At 40.4% G+C, this 27214-nt stretch overlaps 1 protein-coding gene across 2 annotated transcripts in view; it reads right to left on the bottom strand.

Moving 5' to 3' along the window:
• fam184ab (family with sequence similarity 184 member Ab) overlaps positions 1 to 27214 on the bottom strand; it is a 300581-nt gene that overhangs the window by 228360 nt on the left and 45007 nt on the right. The gene's annotated exons all lie outside the window — the stretch shown is intronic.

The following is a 27214-nucleotide window of genomic DNA, read 5'->3' as shown; positions in this document are numbered from 1 at the left end:
TGCTTTAGAAAAAAAAAAGCTTGAGACCTATCAGGTGGCCAGAGTGGCACTTCATGACAAAGTCATGAAGTAGGATCTTGCAAGACTTCTTCTCACTCGATTCAGTCTGTTAAATTATGGAGATTTCTTTTTCTGATGCAACTTTTGCTGAAACTTACACCTGAACACACCATGGCTGAATGAGGCTCAGTAAATAGATAAAATCTTCAGGGTGTACGGACTATTTCAGCAATTCCTGTCTTATTACTTAAGGTTGTCAACTCTCAGTATGAGAGCTATAACTCTATAATAGATCACCTCTAAGTCTTTGAGTTTTAAGCCTTTAGAAGGCTCTTCCCTGAATTGAAGACCACCATATATCTCTTAGCACATACACACCACATGTACGCGCACATGCACGCACAGACGACAGTGCCTCATTACCCTTAAGTGTTTCAGATAACACCAACTGAGAATAACTCAAAAGTAATTTCGTCTCTCCCTGCTCCTACACCCCGCTCTCTTCCCTCATCCCATCCCAGCATTCCTCCTGCCTCAGCAGATATCAGAACAGCGCGGGGAAGAGATGACTTTCTAGCTTTTTGAACAGAAAATGTGACGCTCTCAGGAGGTCCGACAGGGTATCAACGGGATGCAGGAGAAAGGAAAAGCAGAGAGCCTGTAGAGAGTTGTGCTGACACATCTCATTTTCTTTCTAGCTCCATCTTTTCTATATCTGACTCCTCTCACACAGGCCTACATACACACACTCATGCTCAGTTAGCCTGTAATCTTCTCGGTCTGCTAGTGAGCCTTTTATGTTTTCCCCACAGTCCTCCCAGCATGCTGCAGTTGGCCGTGTGCAGCTTCACTGAGGATTGGAGGGATTATAAAGAGTCTCTGTCAATCTGTTCATTTTGATCTATTTTAGCTGCAGGTGCAAATCGTGCATACAAATTCAGCCCAACTGGATACCGGAATTATAAGAAACCCAGGCGGTTTTTAAAATCACTAAAAACAGTACAGTTCTGCCTTGTTTTGTGTTTTAAGTCCACTCAAGGATGATGGGCAAGCTAGGAACGCAACACTTGCACATTATCACCTTAAAGGAGGTGGCAGATGTGCTAAAAACATTTGGTAATTTACATATCAGGCAGCCGGAGCAGCATTAGCATTTCCTCTGATGTACAGTGCCGAGGAAAATAATTTCACCCTGGAGACAATGAGGTCTAACCAACTAACAAACAATCTATTTGGTGCAGTGGATCAGGCAATGTCATTGCAGTCAGACTAGTGTTTACAAAGTTATTAGCTTCATTTTGTACCACAGGAAAAACTCAAAGGAATGCTCCACGCGGTGGATGAATCCTTTGAAAACCAGAGGTTGACAAGCTGCCATTGCCTACAGTGGAGAGACTCCAAACAGGTTTCAACAAAGTGAAAATGTTCTACCGTTGTCATAGCTTCCTATTAGAGATAACTGGATGGATCAGAACCACACCATTATTGACCAATTTTCATTAAAAGTACATGATCAGTTTGATCAAAAGAATGCTTCTGCTTACAATCAATGGGTTTCTCTGCATAGGTCTGAATCCTGTTTGAGACGCTAGATTGATGGGTGGTAAATATTACACACTAAGACAATGGTGGGGAAAAACTAGACTGATCCTATTCTAAACTATTTTGTTGCATTAACATTCCTCTAGACAGCAATGATGAGGGTCTAATACCTCACGATGAGTCCTCCTCAGGGCAGTCCCTGAGGGTACACTATTGTGATGAACAGCTTACATCATCGGGGTCTAAGACTTCTCTGAGCATCTCAGGAATCTATGCTAAAGAATGTCTGTGTCAGAAAGCCAGAAATAGGTCAGGTACCAATCAGGGTTTCCATTAAACCCTGAAATTATATATTGTGTTCCCTAGAAGTTATATTGCAAGAATCCTTTCACAAACTCAAAGTAATTTTACAACAGTCTACTTCTGGTTTAGTTTGTTTATGTACAAAGGCAACAAATGGTAAATTTAGGTGGTGACTAGTCATGTGATCAACATGGATGAAGTCAAACAAAACCTATCTCCATGGAGATTTCGAGTTAGTCATCAGGGAGACAATAATGGAGCTAAAACAAAGGGAACTGAAGGTAGCTAAGTGACATAGACATCGATGCAGCAGCTTGGACAAGGACAGGCCTTTACTGAGCAAAGGTTTGTAGTGGACTTCGATAAGTGGCTAAATCTACCTATGACCAGTTCTCAGATGAAGTGGAAATATATTCAACAAAGAATCATGCCATACAGAAAGGTGGCGGGGGAACCATTTCACTTCACTGTAGCTGTGTGTTAACGCTCGAGGGAGTCCTGGCTAATCAGCAGCAGGAGTGGGAAGAGCCATCAATGCTTTTGTATTTCTTCTGGATTACTCTAAGAAACCACAATGGTTTATATTTCACTGTTTCAGTGGAGGTTACAGTTGAGATCATCAGTTTGTAGGACTAATATGGGACCACTGAAGGTGTTAAGACTCAATTTTTATTTGTAATGCAGAATTTTGAGGTGGTGTCTACGTAATGGAGCAGTGGTTAGTTATGTTCTTGAATGATTTGTTGTTGGATAGCAGTTATGGTAGCAGCTGATGTGCGAACATGTTGACTTAGAGCTAATGCTGCTGTATGTGTTAGACTTATGCATATACTACTGGCTGCATGTGTAAGGAACAGCTTGCAACTTTCATTGTGTTTGCTTAGACAGCTTAAACAAACACAAAAATGTAAAGTCTTCCCCTAGTCATTTCCAAGGTTTGGAATAGCAGGGTAACACTTACTAAGGATTAGTAAGTCTCCTCCTCATGACGCAGCTGTACATTCACCATGCATCAGACAATCTCCTACAGGGACTGCAGAGTCTTTGACAGTTTTGCAGCATCTTGACTGTTATTTAAATTTGGCTTTTATTTACAGTTCCAGTTGATCGTTTTAGAAAGTTTCGTTTTTTCCGAATATTTTCACTTTCAAGCAGGAGCTGAGTGAGGATGGGAGCAGGGGGTGAACGGATCTTTAGGAGACGTGATCGGACCAGTCAACAGTCAACAGCGCAGCTGTGGTGCCGGTTAATGGCAGATATAATATCCTAAATAACTGAATAAATCATACTGGCCCATAAGTGCGTCGGCACACCGGGAAATGCCTGATATGCCAGATAGTGAGTCCATCCCTGCAGAGTTGTCTGAGTGTCTCCATTGTAAACAAATACAGCATGGTGAGGGGGGCGGCTCTCTGCATTAGCGGTGTGCATGGCCAGCGAGTGGTGCGGACTATATAAGACTCTACGAACTTCCTGTAACTCCGTTCACATCGACAGTAGGAGAAAATAACTTGAGTCTTATCTGACATGATCTGAAAGCTGAACCTGTCATTCAAAAGTCTCTGTCCTTTATCCATTTTTGCTCGCTTGTACTGCATCACGACGGTGCAACTTCCTGGTCTGGCAAACTATGGGATGGGTCGAGGGTCATACAGAACGTGCATGCGTTAATCATGCGACAAAAAAATTAGTGGCGTTAAAAGTAATTTGAGTTAACGCGATATTAACCGTTAACTTTGACAGCCCTAATTTCTGTTTAATGCAGATTATTGGTCACATAGCTATCTAAAGTGGACGTCCAGTAGTTGTTCTAAAGCAGTGTTTCCCAACCTTGAAGCCCCCCCTTGTACCTAAGAAAAGCAGAGCCCCCCAAGGGCCAAAAATTAACATGGATTTTAATTGTTTTACTGATAAAAGCTTGAAAAAACACATATGCATACTTTTCTTATTAAAAGACCTGTGTATAAACTACATAATCACTTCTCTGTCATGGTTGTAGTCAATATTTGCAATTCCAATTTTGGCAGCCTCAGAGCAAACAAGGCTTCGCTATCCCCCTAAGGTCTTTGCCACACCTCCCCGGACTCAAGGTTGGGAACCAATGCTCTAAAGGGTCAAAATTCTTGGGGACTGCCGGCCATTTTGGCTGGAGACAGAAAAAAGTCTACTTGACTTTAACCATTGTTTGATACATTCAAGAACAAAAATTTGTGCTAACATCTGCATACCCCTTTATTGCTGTATCATATTGCTATGTTAACTCCAGAGTAACTTCACATGGATGGATGCATAAGCAGCATACCAAGTGATACCAAACGTTTCTGGAAGTTTTGCCACTCTGGTCTGTCCTATAGATTTTTGCCAGATATATGATGTTACAGCTAACTGATTTTAGCCTTATGTTGTACACAGTGGTCACTGTGTAGCTAAGTGGTGTCTCACTCCACTTATGCTGACGCATATGTGCTGCTACTGTCAAGTCTACTTTTGGGACTTGAAACTAGCTCATTTTTCTTTTTCCTTATTTTATCTGCTTGGCACAGCCATATCAGCACAATACGTTGGCATTTTGATAGCCCTTCTCTGAGCAAAAATCACTCCCAACCTTTTAGAGCTCTTTGGGTGATGTGACGTCTTCTTAAAACAACCTATTGTGAATTTTAAGAGCTTTGCACTTGTAACGTCTACATCAGAGGTTCAAGGGAATGAGGGCTATCACAGAACAATATACATAATGGCAAGCATTAGTCCTCCAAATAAACTTTTCCTTTCAGATGCTCTTCTCTGAGTCTGTCTGGAAGTAAAGGAGCTGTTAAAAGCCTCATGAAATGGCCATTATGAAAGACAGTATAATGAAGTGAGAAATAGTATGTGGGGATTAGGGACAGTTTCTTTTCCAGGGCTTGAACAGGAAAAGAAAAGTGAAGTCTCTTCACATAAAAGACATAAAATTAACACACAGTTTCTGCTGAATACAAAAAATGTCAGAGATGTGCATTTCTCAAGTTGTTTTGGAGTTCTTTTGCCCTTTTGTGCACAAAATAAATCAATAATTGCAGGTTTAATGAAAAGATGCAGGCCAAACTGACATGCATCAAGAATCTCAACGTCTGACTAACCATGCAGTCTCTTCCTCGAACTACAGGGACGCCTAATTAGCCCGCCTGAATGAAGGAATCGAAAATATAGCTTGAAGCAAGTGTTGCCTCTTTGTATTGTTATTCTGTAGCAGTCAAAAGAATGAAAGAGGGATCGCTCAGACCACACAGCTCAGTGTAGCATATAAAATCCTGCTTTAATAAGCTTCATAGAACAGCAAATGATCACTGCTGCAGCCTTCATTTATTCATCTATAAAGAGAGGAGGCTGTGTGTGCTGGTGGACAGGGTTTCTGTGCTAATTGCATCATTGTAGCCTCATGCGTTGAGTTCAGATGCAAAACAAGGCTGATCAAATTTGACTGTGATCACTGGAGACTCAGGAAAACACATAAAAGTTGTACATGTGTGTTTACATGCAACAGTAATCATTGACTCATGTTTGCTGTCTTAAAAAGGTGCTGGACAGAAGATGGAAAGACATCAAAAGACGACTGAATTGTCTTCCTGCATTATCCTTTTCATCATGTTAATAATAATAATAATAATAATAATAATAATAATATCTTGAATTTATATAGCACCTTTCAAGAAACCCAAGGACACTTAATAAAACACATAAGCAAAGTTCACAACATGCAGTACCCATGCAGCTGTGTAGTCTCCATATGGTTGTTATTCAGGGAGGTAGCAGTATGGCCATCAAACCTTCAGCCTGTGATGTTAGTTGTGAAGTACAGAACCACAGTTAGCAAGTCATTCTGCCAACTGTCGTTGGTCACTTGTTTCTTTACTGCATGGCGGTGCAGGGGTTGGCGCTGTTGCCTCACAGCAAGAAGGTCCCTGGTTCACTACCCGGTCAGGAGTGTGCAGAGTTTGCATGTTCTCCCCCGTGCACACGTGGGTTCTGTCTGGGTACTCCTCCCACCTAAAAAACATGCGTGACTCTAAATTGGTTGTCTGTCTCTATGTGTCAGCCCTGAGATTGACTGGTCTACCCCACCTCTCGCCCAATGACAGCTGTGATAGGCTCCAGCCCCCCGCAACCCCCCAATGGGATAAGCGGTATAGAAAATGGATGTGGAATTCCACAAGATTGATGAACTCAACAGGTGACTGCGGTTCAGTAGGTTGTCCGTCGTCTCTCAACTGTAAGGCTGGGAGTTTGATTCCACGCTCCTGCAGTCACATGTCGATGGCAAGTCACTCAAGCCCAAATTGCATTAATTGATGCGGAGTTTACAAAAGATGAGGAACTGAGGAACAGTGGTAGAGACTTGAGAACGGTTTAAGTTGTATGAATGGAGAGGTAAAAAATCCTGACTTTACAATTTCTTTCTATTCTTATTCTAAGTATGCTACAACATTTCTGTACCTAACAAAGTACACCATCCACCAACAAAAACTCTGTTGCTTATTTATCCGCCGATAAAACACACATGTAAATGATAATAAGTTGTCATGCTTAATAATTGGAGAGGAGGGGGGGCAGTCATGTTCTTTTTAGTCAGAACTTAGAGAGCTGATGTTTTCCTTAAAAATATAACATAAGACATAAGTCTTAACAAAGGGAGGTAAATAACGTAAAGTGCTACATTAATCAAAAATATTGTTGTCTTTGGTTTTACTGGTGTTACTTTGAATAACACCACATTAAACAGAGGGGCTAACACTGATGTTGTCATTCATAGATTTGAATTTTGGCACAGACAATCTCTCTGCAGGTCCTGCTGAATCAGCACTTTGCACAGCCCTGGCCTTCAGCTTGGTCCTGATGCTAGTGGTAATGCTAGCTGCTAATTCTGCTTGGTATTCCATAAATAGTCCATCATTGGGATGGCGACTCTGGCTGTCACTTTTTGTTAGAAATTGGATTATTCATTCAAAGTTCATATTCAAACTGTAATAAGCCATTGGAGTACACAGTCTCTCAGCAAACCAGACAACAACACAGAAGGACTCTAGAAGCGCTGTGAAATATTTTCTATTCTACGCTGTGAATGGTCAAACAAAACACAGGGGTGTGATTCAGGAGATGAAAGCACACATGAAGGAGACTCCTCTCCATGGCGACAGTCATGGTAGAGAGATAGGTGGTTCCCAACCTGGGCTCTGGGCATCCTTAGACAGGGGCACCGAAGATCTTAGGGTGGGGGTCTTTGTCTGCTCCGACATTGTTAAAATTAGATACACATATACTTTTGAAAAATCATGATAAAAACCACAATATACAAATATACAAAAGTCAAAATATGAGATTATGAAGACGCATGTACAAGCAAACAATTTCAGAGCTTAAAAAGTTGGAAATTTCAGAGAAAAACTCAAAATTTCCAAGTTTAAAAACTCTTACATTTTGACATTAGGAGCTCAAAAATGTAAACTTTTTCAAATAATTTACAACAGTGTAAAGTAAAAAACAAACAAAAAAAACAACCAAAAAAAAAAACAAAAACAATAAATCAAACTGAACACAGTAGTTGGATTTTCAACTTTTAGACTTTATAATCACAAGTAGTTTTGGTTCATGTGCTTTTATGACTTTTAAAGCTACAGTGTGTAAAAGTGGGACTATCAGCATCTAACAGTCAATTCTGGAGTGTGATGCTCATTTCTCTGGTGATAACTGTGGGAACCAGTGAAGTTTAAAAATCAATACATGCTTAACTGTTATTTGGTTCCTTCTATGGTGCCATAGAAACAGGCAAAATGCAAAAATCCAAGATGGCAGCGTCCTTGGAGGGAACCCTCCCTCTATATGAATAAAAGGCTTATTCTGAGTTAATCTAAAACATAAATTTAAAAAATGTGTTATCAGATGTCAACACTAATTTAGATCAATCTACTTATATAGTTATGTTTCATTTTAACCAAGCTTGTTTTGCTAAATGCTAACAGGCTAAATATTACACACTGCACCTTTAAAGTAAAAAAGTATTTTTGTTTTCCCATTCATTACCATTTTTCTTAATTCTAGAATTTCAAGTGTTCTCTTGTAAATGAACAGAACCTTTATTCTTTTTCTAGAGTGGTCCCAATACGCTGTTGTGGTAATGGATAGTTATACATACATAGGTCTTTTGTCAAGTGCATGAAGGCCTCTTATGTTGGGATTTTTCAATGAAACAAGTAAAAATGGTGTTTAATTTTTCCAGGTGGGTCCTGGTCGGGGGGGGGGGGCGCTTGCTTTTCTTAGATACTAGTAGGAGAATCCTAAGGGAAAAGGGTGGGAACCACTGCACTAGAAGCCTGTCGCTCTCCAAGCTGGCTCAGAAACATTTGATATATACCGGGAACCTCTGTGCAATCTGAGCGGGTGTTCTCATCTGTGGGTAATACTGAGAACTGCACTCGATCCCAATCAGGGACAGGCTTGTCTAGCATATAATCTCCATAAAAATAACCAGGATTGTTCAAGATGCCATCAGGGTGGGGGTTTGAATATCTTCGAAGATTATGTTGTCATTTTAGAAATTTGTTCAAAATTGTTTTTCTGAAAAACTGAAAGCCTCAATGATGACTTGTGTGACTTTTTGTGTTAAAATGCAAGGAAGTTTCTCTCCCTTTGGGAATGTTGCAGAGCATGTGTTACAAACACAGTCCCTTTATGTTCCTCTGAAACACAAAAAACTCACATCTGTCAAGTAAAGCCTAGGAAAGACTAGTAAAGCTATGGTTAGTCTGCTCTGTGGTCTCGGCACAGCAGAGGCTTCTTCTTCCTGGGGCTTAATGATGGGCCACATACCGTGACCCCACCCACTGTTTTTTAATGTGTAGTCTCATGAGGGAGTCAACAAATGCTTTTTTATCAATGGATTTTATTGGTCCTTTTTTAAAATAATACATTTCTATTCAATAATTGCTGCATTGGCCATTTATTTTTTGCATCCATAAACATTTTCATAGGTCTATACTTCAGTTCCATACAAAATCTCAGTCTCCTGTATGCAAAGCAAAGCCAATGCTCGAGTATGGCTCAATCAATAAACAGATTAGGACAACATCAGATTTCATATGGCACAGAGAAATATCAATACTGGTTGTATAGAAAATATCTGCTGTGTTTGTTCTGGCCTTTAATGGGATCTGTTGGCAATATAAAAATATCATCATCATCATCAGCTTTATCCTTTAAAGCCTTTATATGGACATTCTAGTTTGCCATATTGATTAAGTATTAGGTATGTAAGGCTGCAAACAGCAGATGTAAAACTCTACATGTTGTTTCACATGCACTGCAGAGACAACAGGTGTGGAATTAAAGCCGCATGACAACGAGCTCCAAAATGATGCATTTCTCATTTAGCCTTTCTTGCATGACTTCAAGCAGCGGGAGAAAAGAAAAATCCAGCTTTGTAATCGCTGCCTTACGGATGTAATCACAGAGCAAATACTGTACTCACACACACAGTCACACACCACAATAGACACTCCATCACAGACCACTGTGGCTAACAATTCAGCCGGTTCTTAATCTCAGCTTTTGTCCCTCCTTCTCCTCTTCGGGCTGGCAGATAAAAATGCCACGGCGCCTGAAAACAGATGACAGGTGCCACAGCCGAGCCCAGATAAAACTGATGAGAAGGCATTATCTTTCTGCCGCTAAGCAGAGAGCGACTGAGCACACACCTTCTTCTACCTCGTTCCTGCGAGGAACACGGTTAGTTAAACAGGGAAGGATGTAGAATTACATGATTTGGCTCATTTTGAAAAACAGCTCAGACTGAAGGCTCGGCTGTAATCAAAAGAGCTATCATAGTAAAGAGAGGCTTTGATGACAACATGTACTTCTGATCTAAGACTGAATTTAAGGTCTTTGACTTCAATCAGCACTGAAACAACAGCATGACGTTACAGAAATGTTCCATTATACCGTCTCACAGCAGCATGATGAGCCGACTGTATGCAGGGCTCTGACATTTCAGGCAGATGCAACTTAACTCCAAAAATACATTTTTTGATGCTGTCTGCTGCAGAGAGGGTAATAATGCTGCAACCGGGTTTCTGGAATCTGTACACTCAACAGTTAATTTTCATTTGCACACACTTTTTTCATACCAGCTTTTCATGCAGGTTCTTTCCCAAGCCTTACTTCATTATTCACCTCTGCATAAAGCAGATGCATCTACCATGATGCCACATCAGAGCATATGGGCTTGTAAAAAGCAGTTTAGCAACTTTCAAAAAAACACTGAGATGAAGAGGGTGGAAAGAAAAGGTGTCATTGACTTCCCTCTTTTGTCAGTTTTAGAATGAATACATTTTCACACATATGGCACGTTATCAGTTTGAGCTAAATGTCTCTCCTCCACACTCCACAGGTGGTGCATTGGCACGTCACCTGCACCTGCTACAGACAGCAGATTAGTACACAGGCTACAAGTAAATACCTGGGTATCTTAGTTCAAGAGCAGCGCTACCCGAGTGATTTAAAAAGCTCCCAATACGATGCTCTGTACAGTGTGCTGTATTTTCTGTAGAAAAGGGAGAGTAATAAATCAGCATCTGCTGTAGCTTTTCTGCAAAGTTTTAAACATTACACAATAAAATTCATAAATGAAGATATCACAAGACACTTTACAAAGAGAGAAGGTCTACACCGTACTTTCTGTTGAGGCCTTTATAATATGTTATATTATAATAAATACTATACCCTATTATAATGAAGACCAGCCCACCACTTGCAGCATTTTACCCTTTTACAGTGGTGACATAAACCTTCCCTATTACGAGCTAGAAGGAGGGGTGAGGGTGGGAGAAAAGCAGGGAGAGAAGAGGGACAACAGAAACAACAAAACAACAAACAAAAGACAAATTCATGGCAGTTGTGGTGGTAAACTTATCCCCCATTTTTTAGGAAAATGTTATAGCTTTGATGATGGTAGCAATATACGAACAATCGGGAGTAACAGACACACTCTCTATGATACAGGGTCACTGTGTCATTGTGAGCCTGATGCACTCTGTACAGCGTGGCTATCATTAGCTGCTAGCTTTGCCAGACTTCATTCCTATTTGCAGGCTAATAGCATGCTTTGAAATGTTGCCTCTTTCCACTTCGTCGAGTAGATACCCACGCCGATGAAATCAGCAAGGGGTTATGTAAAGGGTTCTGTATCTTTCTATCTTTCTTTCTTTCTTCATTTGTTTGTTTGTATGTGTACAAGATAACTCCAGAACAGAAAGTCAGATCTTCACCAAACTTTCAGGGAATGTTGGGATAGTGACAGGGAGGAATCGATTAGATTTTGGTGATGATCCGCGCACCCGTTCGGTTTTTCTCAAAATTTTGAACACCAACACAATCAATGGGAGCGTCAGTTCCTCAGTGGCGCTGCTTAGGCGTGGGTCTGCCGCCTCAGAGGGCCATTCTAGTTATACATGAGTCCATCTCTTGACAGCCTACATACCACATTATTTCCTACTACACACTAACTGCTAAGCTTCTCATATTTGCGTCCAGTGAAGTGCCAGGGGAAAGGTCAGACAGGAAGGCAGCAGCCACTAACTGAAGCTACAGCTACCTCAAGTGGCAGGATGTTCATTACAGACTGGGATTTCAAGCCCTTGTTCATAAGAAAGATAAGTAATTAGTCCAAACAAATTGTAAATCTTGCACTGGCTTATTTGATAAACAAACGAAACCATTTAACCGTTTAACCACACGTATCCCTTGTCAATTCATGCAATCAGTGGTGACACCAGACCTACTCGCACGACAATTACCATAAAATCCATAATATAGGCTCCCCCAGTGTATACCCCATGGACAGTTCTAGAAGTCTTCCTAGGTGAGAAAGGTTTAAACCGACTTCATATGTGACAATTCATCCTGGTTTCTTTAATGTTGATGGCTTTACCAGGGGGGAAAAGCTGTTAAAAAGTGGTGCCAAACCTTGATGGTGTTGTTTATGTTATGTATTCAAGCACGTTCTGAGCGGTGAGGCCGAGACGTCCAATGTCTCGGCACTTCATACTAGCATAAAAGTCGCTCCCAGTATGAGCTGCAGCCAACTTTTAAGATGAAAACTAGGCATTAAAAATGCACCTTATACACCTGATTTTACAGTACTTTTCAGCTAAAATGAATATTTTATATGGTAAAACTCATTGTTAGTCAGGGTTATAGTCAGGGAACAACCCTAGCCCTGGCCAATGGGCTTGCTCTTTTTACTTTTCTGCCCAGATGTAAACAAACTCAGTGAACAGAGTAAAGCGTCTAATATAAGCAGAGCAGTTTGTCAGTATTATAATCTAGAAAACTGAGATAAAAAAGGCTGTATTAGATTGGAATATTGACTGGAACTATCAGGGCCCAGATCCAGAACAGGCATGTGGCACTGCTAACATTAGCAGCACTCTAAATACAAATGTAGCATTTTTTACTTTCTAACAGTGTTAAATAATCAGGCAGTAAGGGTAGCTGGATTTTACTGTGCATGTAACACACTGAAGCATTCATGTTTTGATGCCACTGAAACCTCCAGAGTGACATCAGGACCTATAAATGTTGACTCTGCTCATTTATAATAAAGATTTCCCAAAATTTCCTTCTTGCTGCGACAGGTCAGACTTTAGGATTCAGTGGGAACAGTCTGCCGGTGTGCGTTAGCGTGCACTGATGGGTAGAGTTGAAAGTGAGTCCACTGCGGTCACGAATGTCCGATCCATCACCCGCCACCATGCAGGGAGGACAAACAGGAGTGTGTGTCTGTGTCTGTGTGTGTGCGTTTGATATTTGATGAAAACAGACAGACGGAGCTGACCAACTGCCCCAGAGAACAGATTCTCCTGCAGAACCGGCGTGGGAGAGTGTGTGCGGCTACAGATCATCTTCTCACCGGTCTGCATGCTCTCTGAATTTGTTTACATGTGGGACTGGAGCTGTGGCAGGAAGAAAAAAAAACAAAAAAAAAAAGAAACGATATGTGTGGGCAGATTTCATCCAGCAGGGCAGGATGCAATATTTGCGAAAACTTTGATTATGAGTAACAGTGACAGATGCACAAACATGCGATTACATTTGTTGGCAAAGCAAGCAATTAAAAAACGTGAATACAATGTTTTTGATGGCCTGAGGGCAAGAGCTGCTTTCCCTTTAGCAAGTACAAAAGAACACAGGAGCCTAACAGGAAAGCAAAGGACTGTCTATATGAAAGGAAATCCTAATGAGTAATGACTGGTTGGCAAAGCTATTTAAAATAGTCTTCCATTTCAGCGCCTGACAAAACAATCAAATGAGTGCTTAAAACGCTCCAAAGATTTACTGCTGACTGTAGGGAATGGGTACAAGAAATAATAAGGTATTACATCAACAAACTCAACTCCTACTTCAATGTCTGGATCAAAAACAAACAAAAATTTCCATTTGAAGGCAACATAGAGGAACTTGTTGCCTCTGAAGTTTGTAGTTTAGCTTCTGGTCACATCACCAGAACTTTAAAACACTTAAATATATATTCAAGACCACAAAGGTTTCAGTCAGAGGCACATTTTCAGAAAAAAACTGATATAGGAAATATGTAGCTTGGTCAATGGCCGCTTAACAATGTGTCATGTCTTTGGTTTTGATTCTCAGGCAGGACAACGCTTAATTCAAGAGAAAACCACAGTTTTTATCAAGAATGAGCTTAAAAGTATGTGGTTATCATGCAGCTCACTGGCTAATTATGGCTGTCGTGTGGATTTCTGTGAAATGCCTCAAATATTGAACCAATGCAGGCAATTTTTTAAATCTCAATTTTTTTTTTGCTTTGTTTTTTTTAATAGCTGTAGGAAAACAAAAAGATACAGGACATACACCAACATATATTTTTCCTTTGCATATTTCTGAATTTGATCATGTTATGGGGGCCGGATGTGAAGAAATTGGGGCTCTAATTAGGGCTGTTCTGATTCTGATACCAGTTTTGGAAACACATCCGATACTGCTTAAAATGCAGATATTGATATCGGCAATACACAAGTTTATGCATCGATCCGATACCGTTAGGTCTAGCTTTATATTTTGTTTTGTACTTAATGTATACAGTTTTATAAATCATAAAGTGCACTGAACTCTATCGCTCCTTTCTGCTTTTTAGACAGCATCACGTGATTACAGAACAGCCTGCTATTGGCTGTCAGACACTCACAGAGAGTAACAATATGGCAGTTAGCATTCAAGCCAGCGGTAAGAAATGATCGTAATTCGATAAAAATGGATAAAAAAGCGTTCAGTACTGGTGTGGCTTTAATCATTAATGTCCGCAAAAGTCACACGAGCTCTGGGCTTACTAAAAAATGCTGCTGCACAGGGTTCAACGGCATCAATAACGTCAGTAGGAAAACACAACTGTTAGCTTCAAGAGAAAAAACAAATAAGAGGCAACGATTTATGGTTCAAAAGTTGTTGTTTTTTTAATTTGATTTTGATTTAATGTGTGACTTCTTGTCTTGTGTGACAGCGCTGGTCTGGAATGCATTGTAACGATCACATTTAGAGAAAAACTGTCTTGCAGACACCATTCTTTGCTGCGGCAGTGGGTCCTTTGGTTCTTCTTCTCTGCTCTAAAAACCGTAGCCTGTGCATGATGTGCTTTCCAGAGGAAAAGAAGAACTGATTTCTAGTTTATAGCACTAACAGTTAGCACGGCTAAAGGAAGCAAAATATAAAGCTAAACCAAATGGTATCGGATCGTGCATAGATTTCTGTACTTGCCGATACCAATACCTGCAGTATCGGACGTAATTCCGATACTAGTAACGGAACAACCCTAAGGTTAAACATGTTTTCATCAGTCCATTCATGATAAAAGCTCACATTTTCTGCGGAAACTTTTCACTCATCAATACACAGCGTATTAGCATCAAACCCAGTAACAGATAACATGACAACCATTGAAATATTCAGCTTAAATATCTCAGTCGCCCCCTTGTGGCTGACTGTGATATAGGGACCAATCTCACTGTTAGAGCCCAACAATTACAACATTTGAAAGAAAGTAAAAATACCTAAACCTTAAATATGTTAACCAGACCATTTTATTTCTTTAGTTTATGTGAAAGTTCAGCCCCCAAAAACTGGCCCTTGTACAAATGTAGTTGATGACGCCTGCTCTAGACACTAGGCAGCCTGCAAGACTGAATAATTTGTAATACTGCTCTCCTACGTGCCAGGTAAATCTGAAAGACTGTAGTTAAAATCACCATTTTGTGAAGTGTTGAGATAGTACTCAATGTACATATGTAGACATTTTCTGGTGATAATTACAGTGTAGAGGTCAATTTAAAGCTCCAAATCACTAACTTTACAAACTCTCCTCAGTTCCCATTCAAACCCCAACAGACATTCTGGCAATTCATTCATTCATGGCAAACATCCTATTGGGCAGAAGATGTGACTTTGTGGACAAATTTTGGTCTGTTTTCAAGGTGGAAGATGAAAGAGAAAAAGATGTGATGAAGAAAAAAATATCAGAATCAGATAAGCCATAAGCTAAATTGCCATTTTGAACAGTAGTACTGGAACTGGTCCTGATTTTTACAACTGGAGCATCTCTTATTCAGAGTAGTGGGTTTGTCTGAACATATAAAGAAAGAAAACAGTCAACTTGGAACATCCCCAGTGCAGCGTTATGTCTTGAAGCCTCAGCCATTAACAAAGCTGCCATTTATTTATGTTGACATCAAATTCATGGTCAACAAATCAATATCAAAAACGAACAGATTCAATTGAGAAGAGCTACATAAAAGAAAAAAAGATGTTTTTTCCCCTACAGCTTCATGGTGAGCTCTGTTTTTGTGTCATGGCAGCTGGAGAGCTGTAGCGCTCAGTGTTTTTAGGTTTGTCATGGCATTAGAAGTCAGGTAGTGTCTTTGCCCTGCAGCAACCAGTCATGAAGTGTGAAGAAAAGTTTCAGAGCCTGGCAGTCGGCTGGAAGAAAGTTCAGTCTGCAAACATTTAACTAGTATAGCAAAAGTTTCCACAGGTGCCTTCTGGGATATATTTAGAAATGAGTGGGTGGACTGTAATTACACACTGCATAGACAGGTGAGGAGGGAGGGAGGGGGTTTAAACACTAAAAGCTCAAAACATCGCCGCACATGTGTCTGATTGGCAAGGCTTATCACACAGGTTGCCATGGTAACTGGAAACAGCTCCCTCACTAAAAAGGGAGAAGGTTGAAAAAGGTGATGAGAGAGGAGAGAGAGAGAGAGAGAGAGAGAGAAAGGACGGGAGGGGGAGGAAAATGAGAGAAAAAATATAGAGCGGAAGATAAGTAGCCAAACGTACTTCTAATTCAAAGGCTGTAATTTTGTCTCAGCCGGTGACGCACGCACTAAAAGCAGGGATTGAGTTAAGGGAACGAGGCGGGCAGGTTGGCTTTCAGGTGCCATCAAACACAACTCACTGCAGACATTATGATGATTGAGCTAATGGGAGTGATTAGGACAATTAAGGCTCCCGCTGATTAAAAATACCTGACAGCAAACTTCCGTCTGTCTGTCTCAGCTGAGCATTCAAGAAACTTTCCTTTCCATAAAAATAAACATCTTCACAATATAAGTCTTTAAAGCAGCAATAACACAAGCCGTAATCTATTTAGAAAGCCTTCATTTTCTAAACACCAGAAATATAATGCATTAAAATGAAATTAGCCTCATATCTTCAACAAACACGGCTAATTAGCAGCACTTTAGTAGCCATGTGTATTCCGTTAAGGCTTGAGATAAGGTGTATATGCAGAGCCTTCAGCCCACCCCCACTGTGATCCATTGATGGACATGGTCTTATCAGCACACTCCTGATAATCGCCATTCAGCTAAAGCAGCCTTTGTGCTTTAAGAACTGCAGCTTTTCCATAACAGCCTGGCTAGATCGTGAGTGGTTCAAGGATGATGTTAGACCTTGGTTTGTGATGCCTGGGAGAGGAAAAATGAGAATAGCTGTTCAATCACGGAAAAAAGAACGATACGGCCAAGATGAGATCAGGTTGTAGTTTTGTAGTCTTAGTTTTCTATGGTTTACCATTTTTAATACCCCACCGAAAGTTAAAGTAACCACAGAAACCATTGAGGAAAACAATGCAGGAGCAAAATACCCTTTTGATGATGCTTGCTTGCTTTCTTGAGCCTGTCAGTATGCAAACTGTCACCTGTCATGTAAGTCCCCCTTTACTCTAAGGCTCCTGCACAGAGGCTCATGTGAAAATTACCTAGCAACAGAACTGCTGTGCACATGTTCAGGACATTGTCTGCCATTCTGATGATAACACTTACACTTCAGGGTCTTATGGTTGTGGGGTTTGCAACCTGTTGAGATGATACACGATGCTATTAGTACTGGTAGCTGGTAGTCTTTACTCTGTCACTGGAAAGCAGTAAAGAGGTCAAAGCAACAATGATGGTGTAAATGCTCACTGTCTGAATATAGATTACTGCTGTGTCTATTCAATTTGGCAACCCATGACCATGAGGTGACATGAGCCCCTGGTTGCAAAGGCTACCTTTAGCTAGCATTTTAGCCACGACTATCTACTCATGTGTTGCTTGCAGCAATTTAAGAAGCGAGATTAGAGCTGTAGTTGAGATGTGTCTAAAAAATGTTTTGCAAGATGCATTCAGATATATATGTGATTAAAACAGAGGTACATTTTCCAAGGTGTAAACTGGTTGGGAGCCAGGATGGAATTACATTTGTTCTGCTTTTGCTTTCCAAACAATTTTTGAAAACAGCCAGAAGTACTTGTAATGCTTGTGACAAGACAAGAACTAGACACATAGCTACCAATTTGAGTCATTATGCTACATAGGTAAGTAGAGACCATATGTAGGGAAATACTTTAAACCTGAATACATGCTATATAACATTACTTAGCCTTGTTTCTCTGTCTCCACTTCTCCTCTCTGCATCTCCCTCGTCTCTTTCTGCATCTCCTTCGTCTCTCTTTCTGCATCCCCCTTTTCTCTCTTTTTGCATCCCCCTCTTCACTTTCTGCATCCCCCTCTTCTCTCTTTCTGCATCTTCCTCTTCTCTTCAATCACATCTCCCTCTTCTCACTCTGTCAGCCACTCTGCTGGCAGAGTGACTAGAGTTCAGCCCAGTGGAGGGCTGCAGTGATGGTTGTCCTTCTGGAACTTTGTCCCATCTCCACCTAGGATCTCTGGAGCTCAGTCAGAGTGACCAACAGATTCTTGGTCACCATTCCTTCTGAAGCCCTTCTCCCCCGAATGCTCAGTTTAGCCTGGCATCCAGCTCTTGGACAAGTCCTGGTTGTGCCAAACTTCTTCCATCTGAGAACTATGGAGGCCACTGTACTCTTGGGAACCTTCAGTGGAGCAGAAATGTTTATGTAGCCTTCCATAGATCTGTGCCTTGCAACAATCCTGTCTCTGAGCTCTGCAGGCAGTTCCTTTGACCTCACAGCTTGGTTTTTGCTCTGATAAGTATTGCCAACTGTGGGGCCTTCTATAAAGAGGTGTACCTTTCCAATTCATGTCCAATTAATGTAATTTACCACAGGTGGATTCCAATCAAGGTGTACAAACATCTCAGAAATGACTGAGAGAAATGGGAGGAATCTGAGCTAATTTCTATTTTTTTCAAAGAGTATGAATACTTACGTTAATCTAATATTTGTTATTTTTAATAAAATTGCAAAAAAATTAAAAAATCCTGTTTTCACTTTGTCATGATGGGGCACTGAGTGTAGATAAACAGGAATAAAAATTATTTTTTTGACTCTAGCATCAGGCTGCAGCATAAGAAACACAAAAACTTAAAATGCTAGTAAAATAGAGGCTGCTGAGCTAGCTAGCAGGGCTTAAAGTCTCTATGGGCACAATTCTGTCTTTACCACAGCTCCAGCAGTGTACTTTCCTGACCCAGTTGTGAACCGTTGCACTAAATTCAATGAATACATCTACGTCATATGCTGGACATTTAAATTAGCTCTAAATTTAACAAACTGCCCACTTCAGGCCTGTTATGTAAACAGTAACAACAAAAGAACCAAAGCGGTGGCTTCAGACTTAATCAGTGTTAACAATGCAAAGCATAAGGAAAAGCATTTCATCCCACGTTTGGTGACAGGAAGGTGAATGTTGTGTGCTCATTGTCTTTTTCTGCCTGTGTTGGTGCTGCTCCTCAGAATCAGGTCAGATGAGTCACCAGCAGCACAGGCCCACAGCTACAATCTCCCGCTCTCTAATCCACTCTCAGCCTGATGTGATAATGTGATCTCATTCAGCTCACTCTCCTCTTGACGGCTCGTGTCTCGTAATTTGTCTGTTTTCGTCTACCACCCGGCCTTTTGTTTGCTTAAGGGTTTGACTGATGCAGGTTTCTCAAAGTTGTCATCTTTGTGGCATTTGAAGCTGTCGGCAGCCAGTTTTCAGGATGACTAACCTTGAAGACTTTAGTGTCGGAAAGTAAAGAAAAGCATCTTTATGTGGAGGGATTAAGTCTTTATAAAAGTGAAAAAGTAGGTGTCTGCTTTGAAGGGAGGAATCTCGGTTTTGGTACAGATTGTCTCCACTTTAGTCTCGTCTACTTTGATGGCTGTTGTTTCAGCGTTCTTAATCCGGCCACTTTTTTTTTTGAATTAGAATTGAATGAGGTTATTTTGCTTCAACACTGAGGAACAAAAGTGTCCTTGATGTCTTCTGTACATTGCAAAGATAAACTGAAAGAGTTCCAACAACAAGGAAATTAGTTTCATGTCACCAAATTAACTCAGAAACACTTCTCATCATTAATTCATTGTTTGGAGTCATTTTGCGAGAAACACTGCTTTTCACTAAAAGAATTTCTGGAAGTTCATGGTTGGTCAGACAAAAAGTTTAGTCACAGTTTGTTGATGTTACATAAATCAAATAGGGGATATAAAAAGGCAACTAGTGAACAGAGTTGTTGCATTGCTGTTTAATTTGATTCACAATGCTGATGTATTCATCGTCATTGACTGGCAGTTCAATTATACAACTAGACGGCACATACAGTGCTTCCCCAGCCACCAGTGTATTACCTGAAGGTGATCGAACTGGGTACAACAAGCATTGATTCCAATCGACTGATCAAGTACTTTCCATTAAAATTGGCCAATAATGGTTGGCTCCTGATCAGTCAGGGTGTCTCTTGATAAAAAACCATATCAGTCATGAACTGACTTCAATCTCACGTCCTTTTAGTAATAAGATCAGTAAAAATCTAAAAGCCTTTGATAAAATTAGTGTTTTTGATTACACTCTGTTGTGAACTGAATAGACATTTGAAACTGTATCACACCTTGAACCCTTGAAATATTTGTAATGTGTCTAGACACTGAGAGAAAACATCAGTGCTAAGATATTGACTGTGCACGATGCCATCTCCACATTGCTGCTTTGATCAGTCCATCATGTGCTTTCAAACTCTACCTGGAGGGTTTTAAGAGCAGCATGCTTTGCCTGCCTGATTAAATGCCTTTAAACTTTGTTGATTTGGTCTGTGGGAATTATTTAGGGCCTTATATGGGGGCAATTTCTCTTACGGGCACATCTGTTTTAGGGGGCAATCACTTTTACAACCACACCTGCTGGGTGTAGATGGCTGCAGCTGTTAGGGGCTGTGGGTTATATACAGTATACAAATGTGCACTATGTAAGGGCTGTAATGGTTGATAGAGAACACTTGGGTCTGGGGTCCACTTTATCCTTTCGTTTGGTGTGGAGGCGTTTGCTGTGAAAATTGACAGCATTTCCTGAGTTTTCCCTGGCTCAGCAGCTCCGTGCAGCTTGACATGACCATATGGCGACACTCTACAGTCGTGCTAAGTGGCAGCACATCAGGTGGAATTGCAGCATTTACTAGAGTGCTTGACATCAGCTCAGGCGACTACCTCCCAGCCAGAACTAGACACGGCTATGACCTGTGGAAGCACAGCCACAATAAGACACAGCATTTTCTGACTAGACTGAACACCGGTAACAGAAAAACAATATCTGATACTGGAATCAACTGTCAGTATAAAGATTGTTGTTAAGGAATATAAAATATGGTCAAAGTAAGACAAGACTTAGGCATTATTTAGGCATTGTGCATACAGACACCACCAGTTACTGACCTGTAGGAAGACATAATAGAGGGGGGACTACTGATAGAAGGGCAATAACGACTCATTAAGCCTTAATCTTGTTATCCTAATTTAAACCTGATCTTTTCCAAACCTAACCAAACAAATTGTATCTAAACTTAACCAAGTTTTCATGAAAACAAAACAAACTACAGCCTCTTGAGAATACTTCTTCCATTTGCATCTGTACTGTCGATAGGGGTGTAATGCTACATTTGTCTCAAACCCCATTAGCTGCGTTTCCAATTACCATTTTTTGCAAAATAAAAGCGATATTTCTAAAATTTCAACTAAGTACAATTGCGCTTTGAATGTTTCCACTGAAGGGTGTTCTGGGCATGAGCCTCGTAATTCTCATAAAATCTCATCTCGCTAGACTCCGCTGCAAGAAAGATGGATGTTAAAAACCTGTTGCGTGTTGGTACAGTTATGATTACATCTAAAGCAGTTGCCTTGACAATTTTGAACAAAAGATGAAAGCAACAGATGACAGTTCAGAGGCAAAGTCTGTATGCATGGCAAAGGGTATAAGGGTATAAGTATGATGTTAAGAAAAGTCTCAGTCTCCTCTTCTGTCCACACGTACTGAGCCATGTTGGCTCGGAGTGAACTGGTCATGTGACACTGTACATTACTTCCTGTGAAGTGTAAATGCAAAAAAGTGTTTCCATTGCACTTTTGCGATATATATTTCTATATTGAAACATCTGATAAACATCCTCATGAGAGTATTAATATGTTTTTGTGGTATGTGAGGGTTTTTTTTTTTTTAAATTCAGGTGTCTCATAACCAGTTTTTTATTGCGCTATTTAGATTTTGCGCATTTCTAAGGGTAATGGAAACACAGGACTTCCAATACTGTGCACACCAATCCAGATATATGCATAAAAATGGAATGGATCCAGAAAGCACTTCTTTCAAATAGAAAAGGGAACATAAGGTCTAAGTGGGTTGTAAACTATTTTTTGCTCAAGGTATACCTAAATCCAAATCTCACGGCACACATTACTCATATCCATGCAAAAAAAGCCTCTTTTATACTTGTTACGTCTTTAGTCACTGTATAGTTGTAGTAATGATGTAAGGTTATATAAATTCCTATGGAACTCCTAGACTTATCTCAAGGCACACCAGTGTTACTTTCCACACCATTTGAGAACCATCAGTCTAAGTAGGGCTGCAACTAATGATATTTTTTTATGTCGACTAATCTATCGATAATTTTCGCGACTAGTCAATTAATCACGGTTATTTGGCATATTATTTTGGATCCCCATTTTACATAAATAATAGCAATTTAAATAGTAGCAGTTCACCTGTCTTGCAGGTTACACATAACTAAAGGATGGCTTTCTTTAAAGTGCCAGGTATGTCCATAAAAATAAATAAAGAAAATAGCCCATCCAAAGTCCAAAAGTACAAATAAAGCTTAATGTAAACTAATCAAACTTCCAGCCCAAGTGACTGAACAACAGATTATAATTTCTTTAAATTGCAGTGCAGGAACATGAGCATGTCAACATGTTCTGGTGTGAGGCTGGCTCTCTTCTTTGAGTAGTGAACTGCAAGTACAGATGAGTTTTTACCAGCCGGTATTGGATTTTAACAATATCTGAAGCAATAACACGATGCGTCGACACTTGAATTTCTGCATCGACTGATTTTTATAGTCCACATAAACGATTATGGTGACTAATCGTTGCAGTCCTAGGTCTAAGCAAATCAGCATTAACCTGACATGCAAGATAGACTGTTTCACATGCACATTACATGGGATATTTTTCACATCCATATGGGTAACACCCATAGTCTAAGTTTTAGGAAGGGCAGAACCTTTCAAAAAATCTCTGAAGGTGGTTGGATGAACACTCAGTCAGTCACATTCATTAGGGGCCAATCAGAGCAACAAAACATTTAAAGTTGCACCACTATGGGGAGTAAGCCACAGCTCAAGCAGTTCTACAGGCCGCTAGTGTTGTTCACTATTATTGGAGCCTGTCCTGATAAACTGCAGCTAAAGCTGCATCCACACAAATCCACCTACTAGTCGCCATTGTTAACCACTTGGTAGTACAACTAATCCCACTCAGTTGGGACTGCCACTTTCTTCTTAAATGACACTGACTGGGCTGATCATTCCCTGACCATGAACAAGCATTTTAATCTGAGGCTTTAGAAAAGTGCTATATGAACTGAGGTCCAATATTGTAGGCCTGTTAAAATAATCCTTGTGAGTTTTGGGGAATTGTCCACCCTGTCATTTCGGCATGAGAACATGCTGTAACAGAAATAATTCACAGTGATACCAGCAAACTCTATCTCCTCACCTAGAGTGCTTCAGTGTGCCAAAGTGTTTAATCACATCCACACAACCTCACCTCTCAGTTTGTTTCACACAAACTGTGAAGTACTTCTTCCAGCTATTCACCTCCAACCATGAAGACTGCAGTTTAAATTTTGGATCAATAACAGCAGGGTCTGTGTTCAACAAAACACCTGGTTACACCTCTCTGTTAGTGACTCTGTTATTCCATATGTCTCTTTCTGACGGCGTGGCTGTGGGTGTGTTTCCAGGTGGTGACCGGCTTGTCCAATCGACCATCTCTCTCCAGCTGTCTGCCTCTCTGCATGGGTTAACCCTGACTGACATAGACCTTGTCCACAGGCTAAACCCAACACAGCGCTTTCACATACATACAGCACTTCAAACACACTTTCACTCTGCCTCTCTCTATCTCATGCACCCACAATTACAAAGACTGACACACAAAGGTTTGACCGTGGCGTCGACAGCTTGATCTAATCTGACCTCAGCCTCAGATGTCTGGTTTTAGATGTTTCAGTGTGTGGATGTGTGTCCACAGCTGCTGAATGATGAGGCTGCTCCATCACCTGCTTCCCAGTCAGTCTCCTGTGAAATAGAGGATGACTGTCCCCCTCAGACACACACCACACACATACTGATGTCTGGATTTTTCTTGCTTACTCATGCCTTGCCATACCTCGTCTGTATCCTGTCTTAATCTTTCTCTGCCTGTCCCTCTCGGTGACCCTAATGTCTCTCTCTTGTCTGAAAGTTGTCAGCTGTACCTGCAGGGTCTGTTGTCTCAGTAGAACAACTGTGCTGGAGAAATACATTCCTTTGCTCTGCCTTGCAGGGTAATACAGGTAATAATGGGTTTGCAGATTGAATATTTTACTGCAAGTATTCTTTATTACATATTACCTGCACACCTGCATATTACCACAATATATTCTGCAATGTTTCCGAAGAAAGTTTGCAAAAGTCCTGCCATTTTTCAAATTATTCATCTTCGTTGTGTTTTAATGCTCTGGCTTGAACTATTGGCTACCTACTCAACAATGCCTCCACAACAGGTGCTAGTAAAGCAATGTTTGTTTTGTATCTGTATGCACAAAAGAACACAGAGTATGCATAGAAAGCTACGTCCATATCCATATGTGTTTCAAACGTAGAGCAAATTTACCTTTTCAATGGTAATGTTAACATTGTGGATAGAAACAGAGAACTAAACCGTTTAGAAATTATTGTCAGACTTCATAGCTGAGCCATGATGTGATCAAACGTCAGGATGTCAGAGAATAAAGTAGAAGGTAATGAAATAACTTTCCAGGAAAAAGTAATTTAATCACTGCTTCAAGAGGGAAAAATAAAGAAGAAAGTTGTCGGGGAGAAGTTGTGAGAAGTAGTTACAGAGTTGGAAAATGGGTTAAAAAGTGGCAAAAATAGGCTAACAGTGGCATAAAAAATGAGCCAGAAAGGCAAAGAGTGGCAAAAAATGGCAGAAAAAATGGAGAAATATGGTTAAAAGGTGGCAAAAGTGGGTTGACAGTGGCAAAAATAGGCTAACAGTGGCATTACAAATGGCCCAAGAAGGCAAAGAGTGGCAAAAATGGGCACAAAAAGTGGTGAAAAGCAGTTAAAAAGTGGCAAAAATGGGCTAACTGTGGCAAAAACAGGCCAATAAGGCAAAGAATGGCAAAAATGGGCTGGAAAAAATGCTGAAAAGCAAATATAAACTGGCAAAAATGGGCTAAAAATGGCAAAAATAAGACAATAAGGCAAAGAATAGCCAAAATAGGCAGGGAAAATTATGAAAAGCAGTAAAAAGTGGCAAAAAATGGGTAACAGGGGCAAGAATGGGCCAAAAGGCATAGAATGGGCCAAAAATGGGCAGAAAAAAACAGTGAAAAGTGGTTGCAAGGTAGCAAACACAGGTTATAAGTGGTAACAATTGATAAGAGTGGTCAACATGTCTAAAAGACGGTCAAAAATGGCCATTTACAATAGAGAAAAGGGATTAGGATTAGCAGTTTTTAAGTGGCAAAAATAGGTTATGATATATGAGATATAACAAATAAGAAATAAGAGGCAAAATGGGTTAAAAGTAAAAAAAAAATTGGCAAACAGTTATGAAAGGGGTCTAAAAGTGGACTGAATAAGTAATTTGAATATCAGAACCCAGTTAAAGCTTGACATACTTTTCAATTCCAAAATGTGATAACTTTTTGCCAGGACGCCAGCACCACTGCTACAACAGACATGCATAGATATTATCAGTAAATCACAACTGGGGAGGGCCCATTCTCAGGGTTTTTCAGAGCACAGCCAATTCTGTGGGCAGGCCTGCACATGTGCGTACTTAAATCAATCATTGAGGATGTACACAGCCACTTGACTGATGCAGGTGAAGTGTGGCAGCCAATATGCATTCACATATGTGTAGTTACCAGGAAGTATATCTTTAGCCTAAGGGTGCTTTCACACTAGGCAATTTGTACTTTGCCTAAGGATGTTTGACTCCCCCAGTCAAGTCTGATTGACTAGTGTGAGTGCTCTGTCCCACACTCAAGCATGGAACGCTTCCTTGGCCTTGGGAAAGATGAAAGAGATGGGTTTTGCACTGTACGGTTGCTCATGCATGCACACAAGTGTATGAAACATGGGTGTAACATATAAAGTGACTTGAGTCATCACCTTGCATAACACAGAAATACAGAAGTGTTAGAAGGCTGCATCTCAACAAAATGACTCAAAATAAGCCCCATGAGTTAAGCTGCAATTAGGAATACACCATACTGATTCTGGTACCAGATATCTGCTTACCAACCTTAGTTCAGTCAGGACCATTTTGTCAAGGAACACACATGATTTGTAGTTACAAATTCTTCTCTTTATCAGCAGTAACTAATTTGGTCTTGTTGCTGTTATTCATATTAATATACTTCCATAAGTCTATGTGGAAAGCATCAAGAAAGAACAGCACATGTTCCTGCTCTTCCTGTGCCTACAAGGAGAGCCTGAGGCAGGGAGAGTCAGATGTAGCATAAAGGAGGAGCTGGGGTGGAGGAGGGTTGCACACAAAGCAGCTTGCAGAGGGCGCAGCAAAGCATCACCAGGCTAGGGCATGGCTGCATAAGGGCAATTAGCCAATAGCATGCTTGGAGTGCATCAGCAGACGTCAGCTTATGAGGGCTTGGGTGACATCAGCTGATCTCTATTATACAGCTCCATGGCCTGCCTGAGCCAAAGCTATATGATTGATTACTTGTACTCAAAGTCATACAACATGGTAGATACTTTACTCAATATGTTTAAAAAACATAGTGTGAGCCTCTTATTGTTTGAGCAAGTAGAGGGTGGAACATGCAGGGGACTTGGGAGGGTAGATAATTGGGTTTCTGCACAGTGCCTGGCAACAGTGCCTAGTGTGAGTGTGTCCTAAATACATCATCATGACTACAATAACACAAAACTTTATGTGTCTTACATTTTCAGTGTTCCATGACAGTCAAACTTCTTGGGGCAAGCACTAAGTATTTTGGGAATTCTTCCTAGTATGAAATGAATAAAACATTGACTATTGACAGCCTTATTACAGAAGCAAAAGCACGTACCGGTCAGTTCCGTCTCTGAATACAGATTTAGGCCTCTGTGGATGTCCTTGTTTCTCACAAATGGAAAGGTGCTTTTTTCCAAAATAGGCTTTTAGAAATATGCAACACCATACACTGTAAAGAGATTTTGTCAATGCAAGTAGAAAAAAATGAAAGATTAAAATGTAAATTTTCCAAGGATAACTAAACTACTGTATATTTGATGGGGACAAAACATAAATACAGCAATGTATTGTGGTCCTGATTCTTACAATCCA

The sequence above is a fragment of the Cheilinus undulatus genome, linkage group 14 (assembly GCF_018320785.1).
Source record: "Cheilinus undulatus linkage group 14, ASM1832078v1, whole genome shotgun sequence".
NCBI classification, from domain to species: Eukaryota; Metazoa; Chordata; class Actinopteri; order Labriformes; family Labridae; genus Cheilinus; species Cheilinus undulatus.
This window is presented reverse-complemented; position numbering and strand designations above follow the sequence as displayed.